The following is a 6,962-nucleotide window of genomic DNA, read 5'->3' as shown; positions in this document are numbered from 1 at the left end:
TTCAAGAAACAGTTGGTATTTCTCACCAGTATAGTAATTTTAGGATAATTTTACACTTAGCCACTAACTACCATTTCCCTTCACTTCCAGCCCTCAAGGCATGATTGTCACATAAACAGATTGCTAATCTTGTGGCATTAAGGCAACTCATGGAAAAATCTTCAAAGATAAATATTGTAACCTTGGATGGCCTGCTTCCTCGGAGCCAGATGGGAACTTTCTTTGACTGCTAATTCCCCAGGCAGAACTTCCAGAGTATTATTCCCTTCTAATTTCTGTATTCTTGACTGTCCTCATATTCTTTCATCCTATTTCTTAAAGTATGAGTTTATCCCAGGCAATATTCAACTTATTTCTGCAGGGCACAGTTTAGAATGATTATTTCTTCTTGATATTTAGCCTTTAATCCCCCCCCCCCCCAATTATCCTTATTTTACCTGGGTAGCATTATTGATAAGGTAAGGGAACAGATTTTTGTCTTTCTATTACTAATGTCTACTGTGCCCATTTGGAATACAGTAGCTTTTCAGAGATTTGTTGATTGCTAATGATTTTGAACATTTTCTCATTTGTTTCTTGGCCATTTAAATGTCCTTCTTTGTCAACAGTCCTTTTGTGTCTTTTCCCAAATTTGTGATTGGATTATCAATCTTTTTCTTGTGGGAGACATTAGTAGTCTATAAACTTTATTTATGAGATTCTTATCTGAAATGTCATTGCCAAATGTTTTTCTACCCCCCTCCCAGTCTGTAGGCTTTCTTTCGGAGAAGAAAAGAATGTTTCTTTCCTTAAACTTGCTGGAGAAAGTTTTTGATGCATACAGGTGTTTCATTTTTTAAAAGGTCTCAAAAAAAAATAAAAATAAAAGGTCTCATTTGTTGTTTTTATCCAGGTTGTGCATGTATGGATATGTTTGCAAGTCTATTTATGTTGTAAACTTGTTATGTTGTTATGTGCCATCGAGTCATCTGTTACCCATAGCCACCCTATGTACAGCAGCTCTGAACCCTGCCCTGTTCTGAGCCAGTCTCTCAAATTCCAATACACCAATCCTCATTGCACCAGTCTCTGTATCTATCCATCTCATCTGGGTTCTTCCTTTCCTGCGCTGTTTCTCCACTCTTCCAAGCATGATGTCTTTCTCCAAGGACTGGTCTCTCCCGGCCACGTGCCCAAAGTATGTGAGACAAAGCTTCAAAATCCCAATTTCCAATGAGAAATTTGATTTCACCCTCTTCAAGACAGATTTGTTTGTTTTCTTGACAGTCCATGGTATGTTTAAGACTCTTCTCTAGCACCACAATTCAAAGGCATTGATTCTTCTTTCTGTCATCCTTAGTCATTGTCCAACTCTTTGGAGCATACAAGTAATTGTGAAGACTATGGTCTGGATTAGGCGCACCTTTGTCTCTAGACTGACATAGTTGCTTTTCGGTACTCTGTAACAGTCCCTGACAGCAGATTTTCCCAATGCAATTCATCTTTTGATTGCCTAACTGCTGGTGTTAACAGTGTTGATTGTGGTAAACTAGGGCTTCTAAAATTGTTCCCATTTTGTCTCTTATTATTTTTAAGGTTTTGGGTTTTACAGCTAGGTCTCTAATATGAATTGTTTTTTATTTATGTGAGATGTGAATCCTGTTTCAGTTTTCTGCAAGTTGTACTTAAGGCACTGATAGCCTGTTGTTGTTTTTATGTACTTGCCTCAGACTCATAGTGACCCTATGTACAATAGCTCTGATACCTGATAGCAGATTTTCCTGTCCAGTTTAGCCAGCACAACTTATTAAAGAGGTTGTCATTCCCCCATTTAAGAAGTTTTGTTTTCTTGTAAACTTTGAATTGACTGTAGATTGATGGGCTGCTTTCTGGATTCTTGATTCGGTTCCATTGATCTGTGTCTATTGTTGTAATAATACAATGCCATTTTGATTGTTGCAACTGTGTAATAGGTTTTGAGATCAGGGAGTGAAATTTTTGTTTTTAGCAAGAGCTTTGCTTATTCTATATCTCTTTTCTCTTCAAATGAAGCTGGAAATTGCTTTTTTAAAAATCTCCTTGAAGAATGAATTTGGTCTCTTTTTTGAGATTGCATTGAATGCATAGATTGTTTTTGGTAGGATTGTCATTTTAACAATGTTAAGTCTTTCTTTTCCATGAATAGGGAGCACTGGTGGCCTAGTGGCAAGAAGCTGTGCTGCAGTTCTAAAAGGTACATGGTTCAAATCCATCAGTTACTTTGTGGGAGAACGATGGGCAGTCTCCTCCTTCATGATTAACTACCTCTGAAAACCTGTCGAGGATCAGTACAGGTCAGTTCTGATCTGACAACATACAACGACAATAATAAAATCCAAGAGCAGGGGATTTTTTTCCATTTAGTCCCTGAATAGCACAAATAGTTACATGCTTATCTAGCAGTCTAAAAATTGTCATTTTGGGTATACTAGAGGTTTCTAAGAATATAGGTCTGGCAATTTGTCCCCAAAGGTCACAGTCTTGGAAATATCATGGAGCAGTTCCCCTCTTCACAAATGAATTATCATAATTTAGAATTAAGTAAATAATAACCCAGCCAATGCAACGGACACATTAATGAGTATTTGTATGGTGGTTATTTACATACCTGATCACCTCTCTCCTACTTGACACTGACCATCTAGAAGGTGAGGACTTGGACTATGCAGGGCCACTATGAATTAGAATCAAGTCAACAGTTGTGGGCTTGGTTTGATTAGTGCATATCACAAGGAGCCCAGGTAGTATAGCGTGGAACATGTTAAAATATTAGATTGCTAAGAAAAGGTTTTGGTGAACCCACCATTCAAATATGGCAGTTTACTCCAATAAAGATTTATAGCTTGTGTAATAAAATAGAGGTTTACTATGAGTTCAAATTGACTTCTTGGCAGTGGCTTGGTTTTAGTATCCAATGCACATAGCAGATTCTCAAGCAAAGTTTACTGAGTAAACGAATTATGACCAACAGATTTATTTATGTATCTTAGTGTACTTCAAAAGTATAATAAGGCTTGATGCGGTATTATTAAAATGTTGTTATTGATTATTTTCAATATATTGTTGATAACTATTGTTTCTCAAAGTTCATAGAGTTTTCAGAGGCATGCTGCATAGGAAGTGGATGCTACTTCTGCTTCCAATATACTACTGTAGAAATGGCCTAGTAAAAATCTCTGAGTTGACTTCCAACAGTTGCTAGGGAATTGGACAAAAGAGGAATGAAATGAGGAATGACATTTAAGAGAGCACTGGTAAATGTTTTCTCTGCAGTCTTCACAAAGTCAAACCAGTTTCTGATTTGGAGGAGAAAATGCATGAATCTTCTCCTTTCCTTGAGATGAGATATAAAGTTTAAATACTTTCTTTAAAAATAATCACTAAATCCTTTCAACTAAATGGCCACTGGGAGTTATAATCTGAACTAAAATCTTGAGTCAGCCAGTTGGAATAATTCTCATTAACAGTACTACTGTACCACTGCTGATGTGGTAACTACTTTAGAACTCATCCATGTATTCCCAGAGCAGACTGTAATTTGCTTCAGAGCAAAGAAATGATGAAGAACAGAGCCTGTTTCTTTCTTAGTAGTGTACTCAGGTTTGGAAGGAAAATGAGATGATTGTCTTTTTATTCTATCTTTTGTCTCCTTCAATTTTCTTCAAGCTTTTTCATCTCTACCTCTTATAATATTTTCCTTAAAATTCCAATTATTTTGTCCTATGTAATACCTGTTCAATATTAAGCCTTACGTCCTCTAATTTTCAAGGTTGATTATGGACATCAGTTTGATTTAAGGAGTTGAGATGATGTAATGTGTTACATGTTGCACTGCTAACTGAAAAGGTCAGCAGTTAGAATCCACCACTTGCTCTGAGGCAGAAGGATGAAAAAGCAGCTGTGAAGATTTACAGGTTCAAACCCAACAGAGGGTCGTTATGAGTCCAAAGTGAATAGAAGACAGTAGTTTTGGGTTTTGAATTAGTTTAATTTACATGTGCTATATTTTTATCCCTGTCAATCTAGGATTCTGAATTGATAACAACATAGCCAAATCTGAATAGTATATCAATTTCCTTAAAGTAGTATAATATGGTGGGAAGTCTATAGCATTTTTATAATTAAACATTTCTGTCCATTCTTTATTACAATGGATATGACTTTGGGTAAGTTTCTCAAACTCTCTTGATAAGTAAAATGACAATTATGCCATGGGAATAAATTTTTTGTTTTTAAATTTTATACTGGTTTCACCCCCACCAGTCTTCACCTTTCTGCTCCTATGCCTTCCCCTCTCAGGTCCTTATACATGTTTTACTAGTTATCTTTCTATTTTTACAGTAATGAAGTTTTTTTAATGTAGTATTTGTCCTTATGAAATTGAGTTAGTTCATTCAGCATAATGCTTTCTAGTTGCTCACAAATTATGTAGTATTTTTCAAAATTGTTTCTCCTGAGTACTGCACAGTATTCCATTGTGTAAATGTTCCACAATTTCTCAATCCAGTCAGTTTTGGTTAGACATTTCAGCTGTTTTCATGTTATTGCAATGGTGAATAATGCTATGAACATTGGTGTACAAATCTCCATTTGAGTCTCAGTTGTAATTTCCTTGGAGTATATTCCTAGTAGTGGAATAGCTGGGTTTTGAGGAAACATCAAACTGCCTTCCATAGTACCATTTTACAATCCCACTGACAGTGTATGAGAGTTTCCACCTCTCCACATCCTCTCCAACATTTATATATGCTGCCCTGCTAAACTTTGCCACTGCTACTAGGGTGACATGGTATACATTGCGGTTTTGCTTTGTATCCCTCTTCTTGCCAGTGATTCTGAACATTTCTTCATATGTCTGTTGGCCATCCAAATGTCTTCCTCTCTGAAAAGTCTTTCCACATCTTTTGGCTATTTTGTAATTGTGTTCTCAGTGTTTTTCTTGTGGCGGTCCTACGGATTCTGTAGGACCTTGATATGATTGATATGAGACCCTTGTCTGAAATGGTATTGCCAAATGTTTTTTCCCAGTCAGTAGGTTTTCTTTTCACTCTGTTGGATAAAATTTTTTTGTAAGCACAGGGATTTAATCTTTAGGAGGTCCCATTCATCAATTTTATCCTTTTCAGATTGTACACTTTTGGCTGGCTTTGGCAGTCTCTTTATACCATAGACTAACTAGGTGGTCTAAACTTGATCACAGTTTGTCTCTGGTGAACTTTGTGATTTTGGGCTTTATTCACAGGTCTCTGATCCAGTCTGAGTTGATTTTTTAGTATGGTGTGAGATGCTGATCCTGTTTCAGCTTTGTGCAGGTAGCAGTCCAGTTTTGCCAGCACCATTTCTGCATTTGATAGGTTTGAGTTCATTGTCAAATGTCACTTGACCATTGATATAGAGGACCATTTCTGGGTCCTCAATTCTGTTCCATTTGTCTATGTGCCTGTCATTTTACCAGTATCATGTTATTTTGGCTAGCACTACTGTGGAGTAGGTTTTGAGGTTGGGGAGTACTATGCCTCCCACTTCAGTGTGGGTTGGTTTTGTGTGTTCCCCCCCTCCCCCCCAGAAGTGCTTTGGTTATTTGGAGTCTCTTTCTTCTCCAAATAAACTTGACCATTTTCCTTTCAATCTCTTTGAAAAAAGACTTTGGTATCTATATTGGGATTGCATTGTACATGTAGATCGCTTTTGGTAGGCTTGTCATTTTCACAATATTGAGTTTTCCAATTCATGAACAGGGCATATTTTTTCCATTTCTTTGCCTCTTTTATTGTGTCTTGCAGAAATATTTTGTAGATATTCATTGTATAGTTCTTTTGTGTCTCTGATTATGTTCACTCCCAAGTATCTCAATTTTGCACATTTCATTATAATATTTTGTCTTGTCTATCAGCAACAACAAATTAACCTATAGCAGATATAGAGGCACAGAGGCATGATGAATATATATGTTGATGTTTTTAGGTGCATTAAGTTCAGTATGACTCATAGCAATCCTCTGAACAACAGATCTGAACTCTGTCCTATCCTGTGCCATCTTCATCATCTCTGATGCATTCAGGGCCCATTGATTCAGTCACTGTATCAATCCATCTCACTGAGGGTCTTCCTCCATTTATCCAACCCTCCACATATTTGAGCATGATGACCTTCTCCAAAGAAAAACCTTTGCTGGCAACATGCCCTAAGTATATGAGACATAATTTCTCTATTCTTGCCTCCAAGGAACACTTTTCTCCAAGTACTATACCTTTTTCAAGATTTTTTTTTGGTAGTCCATGAGATACTCAGTACTCTTCTCCAATACCACAACCCAAAGGCCTCCATTATTCTTCTGTCATCTTTTTCATGGCCCATCTATTAGATGAATATCACACGATTTTAACAGCCATGACCTAAATCAGGCAGACCTTAGTCTTCAAACTAATTTCATTGCTTCTCAGTTATTTGGAGAGATCCCACAGAGTAGAATTGCCCAGTTCAATATGTCTCCTAATCTCATGACTGCTGCTAAGAAGGGTATTGATTGAGAATCCAAGTAAAATAAAATAATTGACAATATCAATCTTTACTTCTTCTGCCATAATGTTGCTTGTTGGTCAAGGGGTGAGGATTTTTGTCATCTTGATGCTGAGATACAATCTAAATTGCAGAATGCAGTCCTTGATTTTCTGCTGCAAGTGCTTCAAGTTCTCTGCACTTTCAGCAAGCTAGGGTGTATCCTCTGTGTAACATGGGTTGTTGATGAGTCTTCCTCCAATTCTGATAGCACATTCTTCTTCATAGAGTATAGCTTCTTGAATAATTTGATCAGTATATGGGTTGAATAGTATGGATATAGGATACAACCCTGATGCATGGCATTGTTATTTTAAATCATGCAGTATTCCCTTGCTTTTTTGTTCAACAAGTACTTGGTCTGGTTATAGGTTGGGTTTTTTTTT

The sequence above is a fragment of the Elephantulus edwardii genome, unplaced genomic scaffold (genome assembly GCF_000299155.1).
Source record: "Elephantulus edwardii isolate Elephantulus edwardi_28Jun2011 unplaced genomic scaffold, EleEdw1.0 scaffold00069, whole genome shotgun sequence".
In the NCBI taxonomy this organism is placed as follows: Eukaryota; Metazoa; Chordata; class Mammalia; order Macroscelidea; family Macroscelididae; genus Elephantulus; species Elephantulus edwardii.
Note: the sequence above shows the minus strand (reverse complement) of the source record.